The sequence below is a fragment of the Schistocerca piceifrons genome, chromosome 5, assembly GCF_021461385.2.
Source record: "Schistocerca piceifrons isolate TAMUIC-IGC-003096 chromosome 5, iqSchPice1.1, whole genome shotgun sequence".
Classification (NCBI taxonomy): Eukaryota; Metazoa; Arthropoda; class Insecta; order Orthoptera; family Acrididae; genus Schistocerca; species Schistocerca piceifrons.
In genome coordinates this window covers 417,527,248-417,545,271 of record NC_060142.1, presented here as the reverse complement: position 1 = coordinate 417,545,271, position 18,024 = coordinate 417,527,248, and positions in this window count along the sequence as shown.

The window sequence follows — 18,024 nt, the reverse complement described above, 5'->3', positions numbered from 1 at the left end:
GCAAGCACTGTTTCGGTTTGGAGGGTGTCATAAAAGCCGTTGTATATTCTTCTGAGTCAAGCTGGACCGCAGCTGTTGTAATGGTCTTTGATATCCTGCATACTGGTATTGGGACAGAATCGACATCCGAGCTGGTCCCACACATCTTCTACAGGGATGAGATCTGGTGATCTTTTTGGCCACAGAAGTACCTCAGCATCATGCAGTCTGCTCACAGAGACAACTGCCATGTGCAGATGAGCATGTCCTGTTGAAAAATGGCACAATGATACTGTGGCATGAGAGATAACACCTGAAGACGTAGGACATCTTTAAACTAGCGTTGTACCAACAGAGTTCCCTCAGTCACAACCAGTCATAAACTGAAATCATACTCGATGACTCGTCACACCGTGATGCCAGAAGTAACACCTCTTTGCCTCTCTCCAAAATAATGGAAGGATGTGGCCTCTTCCTGTCACATGAGGTAACACATGAGGACACAGGATCTCCGTGGTAGACCGTTGTGCCGTTAGAGATTCCCCCTCAGTCACTATCAGCCGTGGATCGCCCCCCCCCCCTTCCCCCACCATATCATGCCTTTGGGAAGGATGACGTTTGAAACATGCATCCGGCCATCCAGGTTCAGGGTTTTCGTGATTTCTCTAAATAGCTTCAGGCAAATGCTGTGATGGTTCCGTTGAAAGGGCACGGCCGATGCCCTTCCCAATCCTTGACACAATCCGAGTTTGTGCTCCGTCTCTAGTGATCTTGACGTCGACGGGACTTAAAACCCAATCTTCCTTCCTTCTTTCCCCACACCACGACGCCAGGAGTAATACACCTATGCCTGGGAACGGGACCTCTCCCAGCGCGCCGCCATACTCAACGTCGATGGTCGTGCAGGGCCACAATTCAGTGCTGAACACAATGCGACGCCGTTCATCAGCTATTCATGCTTCCTGGTCACTGAGCCACTCCAAAAACAGCCGTTTGTGCAGTTTACGTCAGCCTAAGCATGACACTGTGATTCCCTAGTCCGGCTGCAGCTAGACTCAGACCGTTTGTGGGATGATACACAATCTTACACGGAACTCATGAACCCATTACTTGTTCTCAAGTAGCAGGTGAAGATGTGAAGGGGTTATCATGTGCTGGGCGCACAATGTGGCGATCCTACAATGTGGTGGTCAGATGTGGTCGACTGGAACCTTGGCGACAAATATGTCAGAGCAATCCAACATCGGACCGCAGTCACGTCCGAATGCCCCACAGATCTGGATACTGCATGATTCGATGAGACGACCCAGGACCCACGACGACACTCCTTTCAAACTGTCAGGTGCTGATAACGCTGTCTCATACAAGTACGTGGCTTCTCAGTGTTCTTCTCAGTGATAAATCTCGATCTGACACTGTTAACACCCCTTATACAGAGCGGTCAGAAACAGTCTGAAAAGCTTGTGAGGGTGTTGCAGGAAGGGTTTAGGCTGCCAGGTTTCACAGAGAAAAGCCCGCGGCACTTCATAGCTAACTTCATTACTACACATACGTCCACCGCTCTTGTCATTTATCGTGATATTTTGAAAGCGATAATAGGCCTATGACGATGCAGCAGCTAAAAACCCATAACAAGGAATAAAATGTTGGCATGTTACACACAAACAAAATTTTTTCTTCAGAAACGACTGATGTATACCTTTTAATTGTAATAACTTGGACATATTTTCTGCAATGTTTATTAACTGACTAGATTCTTAAACATATTTTTTAAATCCTAAAAACTATGTAATATTACTTCTCAGTAATCAGATAAAAGTGATGTTTCATACCAAAATAAGATTTAGTTTGACTGCAGATCGTTACGGGAAGTGTGCATACATGCCCAGTAATATTCAGTAAACACTGCTAATACATGCTGCATCACTCACATTCTTCACAAAATTAACTTCCATACAGCTGCAGTCCTGTTAGGAGAAGTGGTTTAAGTGATGCTCCTTCCATATCTCCTTCGGTGTTGGATTTGCTTGTCTTGACGGCCATAAAATGGAAGGTCGACAAGTTAGAGGCACACCTGCTTTTCTTTTCAACACATCAACTTCCTTTAGACATAAGACGAGTTGAGCCAAATGTAGTAGGCCTATATATAGTGAATATATTTGTGCATAACTTTCTACTTGTTGAAACCCGTCTTTCACAAATACTTAACTAAACGAGAAATATTATTCCACGCATTTTGTTTCTTGATTAAAAACTGCCAACTGTGTGTCCCGAATGATTTTTTTGGGACACTTGGACATTTATATGAAAACCGGATCTGACACCGAAAAAATGGATCGTCTGCTCAACCAACGCAGTTTACGCTTACATATACTTGATACGAAAAAAAAAAAATTTGATTCGTTGCACCGTTTGCAAATTAATTAGAACTGAAGTTAGCCAATCGTTGCGCCGTTTGCAAATTAATTAGAACTGAGTTACCCAATAAGGCAGTTTCGCGCCAGCTTTAAGTGTCCCGCCAGGTACAATCAGTGTCAGTTCTCGTAGGGCAGCTGATAGCGCACGAGATGCTCAGCTTTTGTCTCGGGCTCGATCCTTACCACCGTCCCATGTCCAACTTTTCTATCTCTCTCCAATTCAGTTTTAGAAAACAGAAGTAAGAACACGTTCGGCGAAACCGTATCTGGCGCGCCGCTTGAATTGCGCACGGAACTACCTGATTGGCTAAATGCAATGCTAATTAACTCGCAAGCTGTGCATAGTATCGGATTTTTCCTTAACAATTATTTCTCAGCACAAGCTACTGTACCACAACCTTATACGTTCTTCAGTGTGTTACTGACAGCCCTGTAAATCCTAGCAGGTCTGGTAGCAATACTAAACAGGAACAATGTTACTGCACTCCGATGGCGGTTCTACCTGCTGCAGAGAATTGCTACACTCCTCATTTACAAACCGGCTGATGATGTATACGTGTAGTCCATGTCTTCTGGATGTTTATCTTTTTTCAGGTAGTGTAAATAGTGTAGTGGATTAAGTCAGAAGCTCCATAAGACTGTTCACGGGCACAGCTATTGTCTCTAAGAGGCTGTTCACGGGCACAACTCTTGTATGAAGGGAAACTGCAAAACTGCAACGGCAGAAAAATGTAACGAAATGCGGGAACATCTGAAGTCGGATGACGCTTAATGCAAGAATTGTAAGTTGAGAGACAGCTTTAACAAGTGCAGCGTAGTACGCATTGGCGTGTTGCGTATTGGCAATTAGTGACTTGATAGTGTGACAACTATAAAATATCTGGGAAAGATGTGAAGTGGAATATTAGCTATAGGGAAAGCAGAAGCTAGGCCGACATTCAATAGGAAAGTTCTAAGGAAATGTCAATCATCCACCAAAGTCTGTTCGTTCACTCGAATATTTCTTGTTAGTCTCGCACCCTAACCAAGAGGAACAACGGGGTATTTGAAACTTACTCGAAGACACGGTGGCACGAATGATTACAGTTTTGTTTAACTGAGGGGAGAGAGGGCCATGGAAATCCTGAAAATTCTAATTTGGTGGGGGCTTGACGATAGATGTAAAGTATCCTGCGAAAGTCTACGTACAAGGTTTTAACAAGCAATATTTAGAGGAAAATCTAGAAATGTACTTCAGTCCCCCACGTGTTGTTTGCAGAGAAACTGCGAAGACAAGATTATACTCATTACAGCACCCATAGAGGTATTTAAGCAGTCATTCTTACCCCTCTCCATACGCTACTGGATCGGGAAGAACCGCTAACTTGTGCTACAACGTGAAGTACATTCACAGTGTTGAGGTAGTGAACTGTTAAAATTCCGAGAGCATAGTTTCCAACAAGAGTCAGGCAAAGCATTACATCCGCCTACCCATAAGTCCAAAAAACTACCATGACGGCATGTGAGACATTAGTGCTCATACGAGTTTACCAACAATCATTCTTCCCATGCGACATTCGCAATTGGAACAGGAAAAAGGAGGGAGGGTTGGTGATAACGCCGCTTTCAGAATATAGTATGAGCAAATCTACTTCTTTCTGGTGTCAAATTCCTTGTTTTCATAGTGAAAAAAATTCTAAGATTGGGTGGAGTTCTAATTTTAAGGTCATTTGGCGCTTAACCGCGTGCTCATCAGTTACTTATGGACCGCAGTAACAACAGTATATCCCCTGGAATGTGTGGGCCTGAAGATTTATTACGCAATACTGCACATTTTCTCTTCTCCTCCTGTTCATTTTCTTGCTGGAACTTAGTGCCTAAGTGATACTCAGCATTATAGAGATTATTTTTCACAAGGGCCAAACTGCCGTTGCGGTAGCAGAAAAAAAATGTTTGCGAAAAAGGCTTCAACTTCGAGTTTTGCTAAGTAACATCTCTCCTTCTCTTTTTGAGGTGTTGGTGCCATTTTATCTTCCTTTAGACTAGACTTTTACACGTTGGTAGACATTTTTCAGAATTACAGAGACCAGAAACCGATTTAAAAAACAATCTTACAGATAAAGGACGTACACACTAAACTCCACAGGCACAGCCACGTAACGACTAGAACTGCCTGCTTTTTGCTTACTGGCAGTTTACCTCACCTTAGGAAATGCGGCTAGATTGAAATAAGTTAAAATAAAAGAAACAGTCGTCCTAATATTGGGTGCATACTGAGCTGTGTATGTTTGTTATTAGTTAGGCGACAAACAGCAAGGAACTGTAAGTCATCGCCGTACGAAATTAGCAGAGAATGTCAAATTTTTGGGTTTAAACGCGAAATAGAGCAAAATTCAACGTTCCGTGGACGTTCAGTCATTAGAAATGGAGAAATATTTGAAAACAGGAGGAAATGAAACAGCTGTCGCCTTTCCAATGAACCTTGGCATTCTTGGGCGAAATCATATTTTTTTATCAAGCTGTTTTTGTTTGAAATAAACACCTTTCGTCATTGGAAATTAGCTAACTTCACGCACTTGGACATCATCCAAGAACGAAGTATCGTACAGGCATCAATTTGTCGGATGCATGGCATAGTCCACATTGTATTTTACAGTATATCAGCTTCTAAGAGCTGTCGCATATTTCACTTATTTATTTATTTATTATTCCCTGGGCTCATGCGAGTAAATGCTACTTGGTCATGGATCAAATTAGTTCATTGCTGACCGACCAGGGTGGCCGAGCGGTTCTAGCCGCTACAGTCTGGAACCGCGCGACCGCTACGGTCGCAGGTTCGAATCCTGCCTCGGGCATGGATGTGTGTGATGTCCTTAGGTTAGTTAGGTTTAAGTAGTTCTAAGTTCTAGGGGACTGATGACCTCAGATGTAAAGTTCCATGGTGCTCAGAGCCATTTTTTGAGCTGTTGTAATGTTGTTCAGTAGATTGTCCTCAGTCACCAATGAACGTACGCGCACTTATACCCCTCACACTCTGTATGACACCATACGAAATAGGAAAGTGAGAGTAAGTAAAGTAAACAAACCTTCGCGTAGAAAGGCCTAATAGCGCACGTACGGACATCTGGACCTATATTCAGAAAGAAAAAGAGCAACGCAATCAAATAAAAGTTTTTGTGAATACATACATCTGATGCAGGAAAATAGCACTGTACAAGAAATTTAATCTGTACCCTAGGGTAAATTCTAACAATTCTAACGACGATCGTGTGAAACCCAGTCCTCTCTGACGTACTGCCTGTTAGCTTCTGTTTGAGAATCTTCGGTCGAACGAAAACAATGTTGACCGATGATTCCGAGGCAAAAGCCAACAGGCAATATGTCAACAAGTGACTACGAAACACTCAGTTTTGAGTTCCTTGTTTGTCCGCGAGACCCAGTAGATACTGCCGTCCACATTGATCGTTGACTTCCAGAAGGAACAGAGCGAGGTGGCGAAATGGTTACCACACTGGATTCGCATTAGGGAGAGCGACTGTTCAAAAAAAAAAAAAAATGGCTCTGAGCACTATGGGACTTAACATCTGTGGTCATCAGTCCCCTAGAACTTAGAACTATTTAAACTTAACCAACCTAAGGACATCACACACATCCATGCTCGAGGCAGGATTCGAACCTGCGACCGTAGTGGTCACACGGTTCCAGACTGAAGCGCCTAGAACCGCACGGTCACAACAGCCGACAACGACGGTTCAAATCCCCATCTGTCAGCCCAGATATAGCTTTCAGTAACTTCCCTGAATCCCTCCAGAACAATTCCTAGATGGTTCCTTTGAAAAGGGCACAGCCGATTTCGTTCCCCAGCCTTCCGTAATCAGAGCTAGTGATCAGTCTCCAGTGATCAAGCTGTCGATGGGGTGTTAAATTATAACCTTTTATTTCTTCCTTCCTTTCCAGCAGGCGTTCGAAGCAGTTTCGTACTGCCGCCTAATGAACAAAATACGAGGGAACGGAATATCAGACCAGTTCTGTGATTGGATGTAAGAGTTCCAGTAAATAAAAACAGATGTAGAAGTAAATTCGGGAGCACGCCAAGGGACTGTTATAAACCAATTACACCGAGGCGACAAAAGTATTGGAATAGCGATATGCACATACATACATGGCGGTTGCACCGCGCACACAAAGTATAAAAGGGCAATGCATTCGCGGAGCTATAGTTTGTAGTCACTGATTCATGTGAAAAGGGTTCCGACGTGAGTATGGCCGCACGACAGGAATTAAGTCTTGGAACGTGGAGTGGTAGGAAAGAAATTAAGTCTTGGAACGTGGAGTGGTAGTTGGCGCTAGACGTATGGGACACTCCATTTCGAAAGTGTTACTGAGTTCAATATTGAGAGACCCACAGTGTCAAGAGAGTGTCGAAAATTTTAAATTTTATGGATTACCTCTCACCACGGAAAATGCACTGGGCGACGGCCTTCACTTAACGGCCGGGAGCAACAGCGTTTGCATAGAGTTGTCAGTGCTACCAGGCAAGCAACACTGCGTGAAATAACTGCAGATATCACTGTGGGACGTACGGCGAATGTATCCGCTGGAAAAGTGAGACGATATTTGGCGTTAATGGACTATGGCAGCTGAAGACCGACGCGAGTGCCTTTGCTAACAGCAGTACATCTCCTACAGTGCCTCTCCTGGGTTCGTGATAATATCGGTTGGAACCTATACGAGTGGAAAACAGTGGCCTGGTCCGATAAGTCCCGATTTCAGGGGGTAAGAGCTGATGGTAGGTTTCCAGTGTGCTCACATCCCACGAAGCCATGGACCCAACTTGTCAACAAAGCACCGTGCAAACTGGTGGTGTTTATATGCAATGGACTGGGTCCTCTGGTCCAACTGAATCAATCATTGACTGTAAATGGTTTTGTTCGGCTACTTGGAGACCATTTGCAGCCTTCAATGGACGTCATATTCTCAGACAACTATGGAATTTTTATGGATGACAATGTGCCATGTCACCGGGTCACAGTTGTTTGCGACTGGTTTGAAGAATAGTTGCCGACATGAATAACTTGCAAGTAGATAACCTCGGAGTAGTGATGCAACTTAAATCACTTAACAATAGCAAAAGAATAGCAATTCTTCCGGTCCAGACTGTATACCATTTAGGTTCCTTTCAGAGAATGCTGATGAAATAGCTCCATACTTGACAATCTTATACAACTGCTCGCTCGACGTAAGATATGTACCCAAAGACTGGAAAGCTGCACAACTCACACCAGCATTCAAGAAACGCAATCGGAGTAATTCACTAAAAAAACAGGCCCATATCATTAACGTTGAAGTGCAGTAGGATATTGGAACACATATTGTGTTCGAAAATTATGAATTACCTCGAAGAGAACGGTCTATTGACACACAGACAACATGTATTTAGAACACATCGTTCTTGTGAAACACTACCAGCTTTTTACTCACACGAAGTGTTGAGTGCTATTGACAAGGGATTTAAAATTTATTCCGTATTTCTAAAGGCTTTGTACACTGTACGACATAAGCGGATTTTAATCAAACTGCGTGCTTGTGGAATGTAGTGTCAGTTATGCGACTGGATTTGTGATTTACTGTCAGAGAGGTCACAGTTTGTAGTAACTGATGGAAAATCAACGTGTAAAATGGAGGTGATTTCTGGCGTTCCCCAAGATAGTGTTATAGGCTCTCTGTTGTTCCTTATCTATATGAATGATTTAGGGAACAATATGAGCAGCAGTCTTAGCTTGTTTGCAGATGATGCTGTTTTTTATCGTCTACTAAAGTCATCAGAAGATCAAATTGCAAAACGATTTAGAAAAGATTTGGAAAAGGTATTTGTGTGGTACGAAAATTTGCATTTGACTCTAAATAATGAAAATAGTGAGGTCATCCACAAGATAAATCAATCAAATGCAAAGGCCGTCAACTAAACTAAGTTTGTAGGAATTACTATTACGAATAACTTAAATTGGGAAGTACTTATAGAACCTGCTGTGGGAAAGGCGGACCAAAGATTGCATTTTATTAGCAGAACACTTAGAAGATGCACAGATATGCTGAAGAGTACTGATCCGACTTGTGAGATCCTTGCCAGAGAGGGTTAACAAAGTACATAGAGAAAGTTCAGAGAAGAGCAGCACAAGAGTGTCACGGCCATGATTGAGGATTTGGGGTGGAAATCATTGAAACAGCGGCATTTCTCGTTGTGGCAGGATCTTCTCGCTAAATTTTAAGCACCAGTTCTCTCCTTCGAATACGAAAATATGTTGTTGACCCCGACCTGCATAGGGAGACACGATCATCATAATGAAGTAAGGGAAATCAGAGCTCGCACAGGAAGATACAGGGGTTCGTTTTTTCCGTGTGCTATTCGAGAGTGACATAATAGATAATTATTGCAAAGGTGGTTCGGTGAACCCTCTGGCAGGCACTTAAGTGTGATTTGCCGAGTATCCATATAGACGTAGATGAACATTCTGGACAATTCGAGCGCATGATTTGACCACCCAGATCGCTCGATATGAACCCTGCCGAACATTTTGTGACATAATCGAGGGGTCAGTTCGTCCACAAAGTCCTGCACTGGCGACACTTCCGCCAACATTTCTCAATTTGTGCAGGGGACTTTCAGTGAATTGTTGTATTCATTAGACGTCGAGTTGCTGCAGTGTGCCGGACAAAAGGATTTCCGACACGATATTAGGAGGTATGAAGATACCGTATCACTTCTGTCACCACTACGTGCTTTTGTGAACCAAGCGGATAATATCGGAAACACCATGCAGCTTTATGCGGATGATGCTGTTGGGTACAGACAAATCGAAACGATAGAAGACTGTGGCGAAATGCAGGAAGGCCTGTAGAGATCGACACTGCGTGCAGGGATTGGGTGATGACACTCAGTATAAAGGAATTTAACGAATTACCGGTAAGCAAGCAACAAGACCCATTACTGATTACACGTTAGTAGTACAGCAACCAGAAGGAGTCACATCCATCAAATATCCGGCAGTTGGCGTACGGAGCGATAGTAGCGGAACGACTACATAAAATTAGTGGAAGATAAGACCCGTGCCAGAATAGGATAAATTGAAAAAAATGTTCAGGAAGTGTAGTCCATTAAAAAAGAAGGAAGCTTAAAAGACTCCTTGAATACTGCCCGCCAGTCTGGGATCCATACTCGATATGATTGATAGAGGAAATAGATAAGATCCAAAGAAGAGCAGTGCGTTTCGCTACAGATTCTTTTAGTTAATGCGAAAGCGCCACGAAGATGCTCATCCGACTGCAGTGTCAGACGCTACAAGGAAGGCGTTGTGCATCGTGCTGTTTTACTGTTAAAATGTAAAGAGCGCTTGAAAGTGTCACCTAAGGCATTGCTCCTCCCTACGAATATCTCCCGAAAAAACCACGAAGGTAGAGAGACTTGAACTCCACTGAGGCTTGACAACAGTCATTCTTCTTCGGACTACTCACCACTGGTACGGCAAAGGGAAGAAGTGACATTCGTACACAAAGTACCCTCTGCCACACACCATAAAGTGGCCTGATGAAAAGAGACGTAGTTGCAAATGTAGAGTAACAGCATTCAAGCAGCAGTCCCTGAGATGAGTTAGGGAAACCATTGGAAACTATATCAAGATAGTCGCACGGGGATTTGAACCTCACTCACTGCCTTCGAATTCGAACGCAACGCTCAACTATTGCACCACCCAGCTCAGAAACGAATTTAGGTCTCTCCGTACATCACACTCTGTTTGCCGCTCTTTATACCGGCGGGAACACTAAATTTAAACAGCCGGATATAATAACAATAAAGAAAATAAGTCCACTCCTTTACGACCGGCATCGGAGGATTTTCGTCGCATGCTCCACGGACGTGACTCGGGATCAGCGTTTATAGGCCGTCGCGGCGGTCCGGCCCAGCACGTCAAACCGGAACGGAGTGGCGCTCGTAAAGAGGCGAGGAGAGCGCGTTGAAAGGCGGCCAACCGCGCGACGACTTTTCCCGGAATACCGCCGCCCGCCTTACTGTGTCCACATATGGTAATAAGCCACATACCTCTCCGTTCGGCTCTTCCGCAGTTCCTCCCTTTCGGTGGCCACTAACTCACCGCGCCGCAATAAAATAAAACAATAAAAGCGCGGCCCACCGAAGGGACGAAAGCGCCCGCGCATAGAGCACTGCTCGGGGAGAGCGCGCCAGACCGATATGTATATAAAAAAGCAATTTGTTTTCGCCCGCGCAGCGGCGGCGTTTTTGTGGGGGTGGCACTTTGCCCGAGCGGCACGGCGAGTTTTTTGGCGGCGGCACCCGCGGGCAGGCGAGCCCGGGAATCGACAATGGCCCGGGCACGCATCATCGCGCGGACACCTGGTCGGAATGAGGTGTCATTCCGCGGCTGATTTGTGTGTTTTACCGGCGCAGGTGTGGTCCGCCCGCTAACCCCCATTAGTTCCGCGGCCGCTTCTATCCGTCAAACGCTCGCCGCCGCAGCCCCCTCGCCACCCCCTTGGCCTAAATCATTCCCCTACCTGCACCGTGTGAGGTTGCTCCGGGGACAGGCCAGCCAGCTTGGTGCCTGCTCGCCGACGCCGGGACTGAATGGACGGCGTACGTTTACTCCCGCTGCCAGAGGCCCTTCATGCATAGGTGACTACTCACGTACGTGCAAGCTTGACGAGCATGCATGATCAACTCTTAACTACTATCGACCGTCTCTCAGACCGCTACTAATTTTTGTGTCGAGATATTTCTCACACCCCTGCAAAGCCAAATGGACTCTTCAATTTACCTTTCTATTGGCTGTCAAGCTACACGTGCCAGCATTCTTGCATTGTTGCTGTTCTTTGTTTCGTAAATATTAGCCTTGAGAGGTCTCACAGACGTACCATAGTGTTTGCGTGTCGCGTTTTTATTGCATGCTATTGTTTCTCCATGGCGGGGAAAGCTGGGCCTTCTGTGCAACGTATGTTATGTGAGACAGATGTCTTCACTTGCAAGATGAGCCTCGGACACCGAAAGAAGAATTCGAAAATCGAAAAACGTGCACCTTTTGCCCTCCACGTCTGAAGAGGAAAACAAGGTATCCATGTCAACAGCGTGGTGTTCCGATTTGTTTGGAGTGTTCCAGGAAGGTCTGCATGAAGTGTTTGCAGGTGGAAATTGACTAAAGTATGATTCAGTGGCACATGAGAACAAGTATTTAGTTTTTACTTGTAATTTTAGAAGTAAAATGGTGGCAACGTTTCTCCATTCATAGACTTACGGACTGAAATATTCGCTCTACATTGCAAAGTGAGCCGTAAACTGAAAGCTGACTTCGCACACAATTTACCGTAAGTCACGTCGGATTTTTCCACCTAGTTATATAGCCAGTTTGTAATATAATCCCTCTGATGAAAATCTGTGTGCGAGTAGAGAGCTAACTATTTGCTGTTATTTTCGTAACTCATAAAATAAAAATATACTCCAGATGTCGCTTTGTTTTAAATGTCAAAGTGTTTAAAATGCCGCAGTGTTTAAAAAAATCAAATTTCTACAAAAGCCACCTCTAAGAAGTGTAATGAATGACTGGAAGTCAAGAAACTATATATATTCAGCAAAACTCTGGTTTGATATATAAAATAGAAAAATGCGGTTTGTGAGACCCCTCCATAATAATTGTGTTCCTGTGAACGACCATAGTAGTTAAGGATCAAGTACTATGTGCAATTATGCATGACCGTCTGCATGTCATGAGGCAATTTTGTGCAAGCATTTGGACTGTTGAAGGCGCCTGAGTCTTGATCCAGTTTCAGTCAAGCAAGCTTGTGCAAGCATATCATCGTGCACATGCTTGACTATGTGCACATCTACATTTGTATTCCGCACGTCATCTTACGGTACGTGGCGGAGAGTGCTTTTAGTACCACTATCTGTTCCTCTCTTCCCTTTACCAATCGCGAATGGAGCATCGGAGGAGTCATAGTCGGCAAACTTCTGAGACAGCTCTAGTTTCTCGTATTTCCTCTGCGTGGTCGTTTTGCCAGAAGCCGGGTGTGCTGTGAACACGACCTCTTGTTCATCAGACATTCCATTGTTATACAAATGATACTGATGCTGAATCTATCACCCCGGATCATACAAAATGATAAACTAGCCCCGTTGAGCTAATAGGCAACTTGAAAAGTCAGCTGCCGCGGTCATCGGAAAACGTTATTTGATAAGTTGTTGAATTCGTCAGAGGCCTTGCCTATTGCTTATGGTTGGAGGACTTGTGCATTTCAGTTGAATAACTTACTTTAATGGGGGCTGAGTAATAGACTCTGATCTGGTGAAATAATGTTTATTCAAGCAGCGTGTAAAAATTACACAGGACACACAGACGCCGAGTTACAAAATAACTTGGGAATGATGTTACATGATTAAAATAGAACAATGATAAGAAAATGAATGGTTGTTAGGGTCGCCGCCGTCATGAAGCTGGACAGTTACTGTTGAGAAAGTGCCCAGACACATAAAGGACACGAATAACGCTTTCAAGCTTGATGGCAAAAGTGTAAGATTACACAAAAACGTATCAATTCGAACTGAGCATACAACAAATCAATGAATAAATGAAAATATCAGAAAGAAACATTACTAGTTCATATCGGTGTGGGGCAGCATCTCTGTCAAGAGTGCTCGCGCATTTCTGAGCAATAGAAGCGCGATTTCAGGTATTCAAAACAAGAAAAATTCCTACAAAAATTCACAACACCTTTCACTGTCCCTCGCTCTCGCCTACCAGAATTTTTCAGGATGAGATTTGTAATTAACAAAGATTAGACTGCAAAATTCGCTAACAAAGTTAAAATACAAAATGCGTAAGTAGAAATACAGAAGCGATAGCCGTAAATAGTATAAAAAGATAACAGGATTAATAATTTATAATTTTTTTCAATTGTCCTTCACAGGTGCACTAATCTTCTTGACAACTTGTATTAAATCTTTGTGTACAGGTGCAAAAATAGTCCATGACAAATCGGTTTTAATCATCATGCATAGGTACACCAATAGTCCATAACATCAGCGCGCTCAAAGCATCAGTAAGAAAACCATGTGGTAGAGTCACAGTTTTTGTACGCCATATGCGTTCAATGAAAATTGTCGTTAACTTCAGTGTACCCAGTACACCACTAAAGAAAAGTCGTCGAAATGTGTCTTGAAATAAACATGATTTGTGGAAGACTCAATGCAAAACCAGTTACAGCATTGTACATGTTTATTTCTGAGGAGGCTAAGAGCAGACTCAGAGGATGCAGCATTGGTCCATAAATATACCGCTGACAACTCAGAGCAAAAGTCTCTTACAACAGTACAGTTTAGTGCCACAGTAATAAGAAAATGTATCATTTTTTCACCAAATGTCTGTGGAATGATTGCATAAATCCAGCTGAAGTGAGGTTAATATCGTTATTGTATAACTACATCCATTGAATTGATTGGATTGATTTGAGGGAAGAGACCAAACATCGAGGTCATCGCTCTCATAGGATTAGTGAAGGATGTGGAAGGAAGTCGGCCGTATCCTGTCAACGGAACCATCCCGGTTTTTGCCTGAAGCGATTTACGGAAATCACGGAAAACCTAAATCAGGATGGCACGTCGCGGGATTGAACCGTCGTCCTCCCGAATACGAGTCCAGTGCGCCAACCACTGCGCCACCTCACTCGGTACTACATCCATATTTCGCGTAAATGTCTCTTAGTATGTTAGATATGCCTAAATATACGCATGAATGTTCTAATTCAGCATAAAACATAAGCAAACGTTGTTGCAAATGACTAAATATATAAGCCAGAATAAAAATTGAAATGTTTGTGTTAGCATATGGTAATACAAACAAAGACCTAAAAAATGTTTCCATATGAGAAAGTTTGTTGATGGCATTCAACGCAAGTCCACAACATACTGTTCAGCTAAAGTTCACAAATCACACTAAATGTTGCATATTAACATGTACATGAAATTCTTTACATCAGTGTTATACAATATTCTAGGTAAGACGACGTGAGAAAAAAAAATATGCATAGAAGACATGAACTGAGTATATAAACATAGCATTTTCGTACAAATATCTGCCAAATATACAGTTATAAAAGTAGAATCTTCAGTACATACCGTGTAATCATAAAAAATACTATTTCCTACAAAAATTTCTGCCTCTAGCAACTATTCTGAAGGAAAGTGGCTGAAGGAATGGTACAAAGGTTTGTGCACAAAATTATTGTTATACGAGTCACAAGAAATTACGTTGAAGCGTCAGTCGTCAGCCCATCATAAAAGATAATGAAACTGAAAATGTGTGCACAGATGCTTCTTCTATGCACGTGTTACTTAATCATTATCATCTAAAAAAATGCTTAACATACCCCAAATATAAGAAAGACAAAGTAATACCAAAAAATACCTTAGAGCTTTACAAAAATAAGACAAAGAATATATTTGCTAAATGGTTAGGAAACGTATGTAAATCTGTTAAGCTGAGGTGAAAAAGTAAAGAAAAGTCATTAACATGTTAAACGAGAAAGAAGAGTTGATGCAGTAAGCAAAACCATACAGTTATCAAATCAAGCACATGAACAGAAGTACCATCTCTCATAAATATCATTACATATATGCAATAATGCTTACTGGCCAAGAGTTGTCATCACAATGTGCCAAATAAGGTAGCAAATTTCCGTCGTCTCCATTCCTAAGAAATCTCCTTCTCTGAACAAAAATCACTAAACCGCAACTCTATGCACTACAAGTAAATCGCCACGTAATAGCTACCAGTCCCTAACCTCGTTGTCTGTCTCCTGAAATCTTAAAACGTATCACCTCAAATACATAATCTATAAGTCCACGAAATCAATACCGTTATCATAAACTCATAATTACTTCCATCACATGCTATAATTTATTCAAAACAAGCTCAAGTTACGTACTTATAGTCGTTACTCCGTATTATATTCAGTGCTCTTAAATCCAACCAAAAATTCTCTATCTGTTCCACAATTGCGTACTGTACAACATTTCTCAAATGCCATCAAATTGTCGCATAATTCAGTGTGATAACTTGTAATAAAACGTCCGTTACTTCCTGCAATACCCTACGTTACTATCCAAACTCATAGATTTGTGCCGTTGTGCATTTATATGCAACTAAAAGTTGCTGCGTTTTAATGTAGTTTTGATTGAATTTTTGTGTGACACATAAAACTAGAAAGTTTCATTATTAGTGACATTGTAATTTATATATGTAACAGTAAAGTACACTGTATTAACAGAAGTGCATAAAGTGACAGAAATGCAAAGAAATCGTCAATCTCTTCGACTTTATATAAGGGAAAAATAAATACGACCTACACATACATAGGATGAACTGGCTTATGACTTATCGTCAACTCGTTTACAATGACCCACTCGTCAATGAGAAAATCACATACATCACATGACAATGCTAAGAAATGTGTACTAACTAAACAAAAGAAAAACCCAAAGGATTACTCTACAAGATGTTTTATACTGGAAAGGTGGTGTGGGCCACGCGAGTATTTTGCGCGCGTTGTTTCGATTTCAGTCGCATTCGGGTGAGCTACTCGGCAAATATTGTAGATTAAGAATTTTTGAAACTTATTTGATTTGCATGATAATTGGTGAGAACAAACTAACACCTTCTGACCTACCCTGAAGTCTTTATTGTTGCGTCTTTTCTTCTGTAGCTGTTTTCTCTTCTCTGCTGCCTATTTTATATTTTTAAGGGCGTTTTCAGTAAGTTCATGATGTCTTAAGTATTGTGACTTTGGAAAAGGTACAGTTTCTCCGATTTTATCAGGCAGTAGTTTATTTTTTAGTGCCAATGTGGATCGACCAAAGTTGAATCATTAGGTGAAAAATGTATGGTGTCCTGAAAGATTTGAATATACCTATCCGATTCTGTGTGCTACAGTCAGCGTACGTTTTCTGTTTCTTTCATGATTCAATCAGAGGGGTTGGAAAAAGCATGGTTCTGGCAAATGAAAATTGGTGTAATTTTTCTGTTTTTCAATGTATATATCCAAAGAGTCAAATGAAATTGAGGTTCATTGTCAGAGTTAACTTTCCGACATGTCCGACATCTCTTAAAAATCGGTGGTAAATGCTGTAGAACAGTTCTCTCAGTCACGTTCTGAAGTGGTGCACAAGAGATAGAAGTTTGGTGTGCCACAAAAATACACGAAAAATCTTGTCTGCTCATTGTAAGGGGTCCATACAGGTCCACGCCTGCTAAATAACGTAATTTAACGGGAATGATGGGAATCAATTAGCAAAATGAGAATTGGTGGATGTTTTAGCTATTTGACAGAGTTTACAATCAATCAGAACACGTCGGATACATGTTCCATGGTTGAAAGGTAAGAAGTCTCATGGAGTAGATAAAAACGTATTTTTACTCCATAGTGTGCATAACTAAGACGAATGTACCAGACTAACTTCTTGATCAAATCATATGGAATACTAACATGCCACGCGTTACTATCAGGTTTCAAACGTTTGAAGAGAATATTGTTCCTAACCAAATAATAATGTCTGACAGTCGAGTTCTTTGTTTCTCGCTACAGCTGCTTGATGTGCTTCCATATGGGATATTTATCTTGTTCTTTCGCAATGTCCCTTAAAGCAGAATAAACATAATTTTCGAAATCGATTTGTTCTACTTATAGAATACTGAAATTAGGCTAACAATCCTGTTGCTGAACCAAATTATGAGCCACCAAGAGATAGTGAAAAGGTGTCAGCAACAATATTCTCTTTTATAGAAATGTGTATAACAGTAAATGAAATTTCTGTAAATATTATGTCCACACCCCCAAGTGATTACGAGAAAGTTTGGCGTTCATAAGAAGTGGTAACGCACGGTGGCCTGCGTGTAGTTTCATGTGTTTGCCAAATAAGTATTATCGAAATTTTGTGAAAGCCCAAACGACAGCTAATGCCTCAAGTTCCGTGACTGAATTATTTCGTTCACAAGCGGGAAGAACACGCCTGGCAAATGCAATGCTCTTAGTAACAGTGACACCATTTTTCTCTCTTGAAACACATGGACGCAAGATCTTGGAGCTATCAGTCGAGATGCAAAAATCAAGCGAAAGATCCGCGTGAAAAAGTAAAGGTGCATTTATTAAAGCTTGTTTCACTTGATCAAATTCCTTTTGCTCTTGTTTTTCCCAAAGCCAGTTTCAGTTTTTACCACCTAAATGACACAATATTGAAGTGCCCGCGGCTTTGTCGTGAATGAAATGGCGAAAAGAATTGTAACTTGGCGTTTAGCAGTAGGAATTGCAATGTCACGAATGGCCAGATCGGGTTCAGTACCAGATGTTGAAATGATTTGACCTAAAAATTTAATGGATGATTTTCGAAACTCAGATTTGCTTAAATTGACAGTACTTCCATGATTTGAAAATGTTTCCACTAATGAACCCAAGACGCTGTCATTGACGTAAGTAGTGATTCTGCTCTTTAAATGTATTGGAAGAATGAAGTTCAAACTTCTGATGAAAACTACAGATGAAACATTAAGACCGAAAGGTAGTTTGCAAAATTAACACAGCTTCCGAAGCA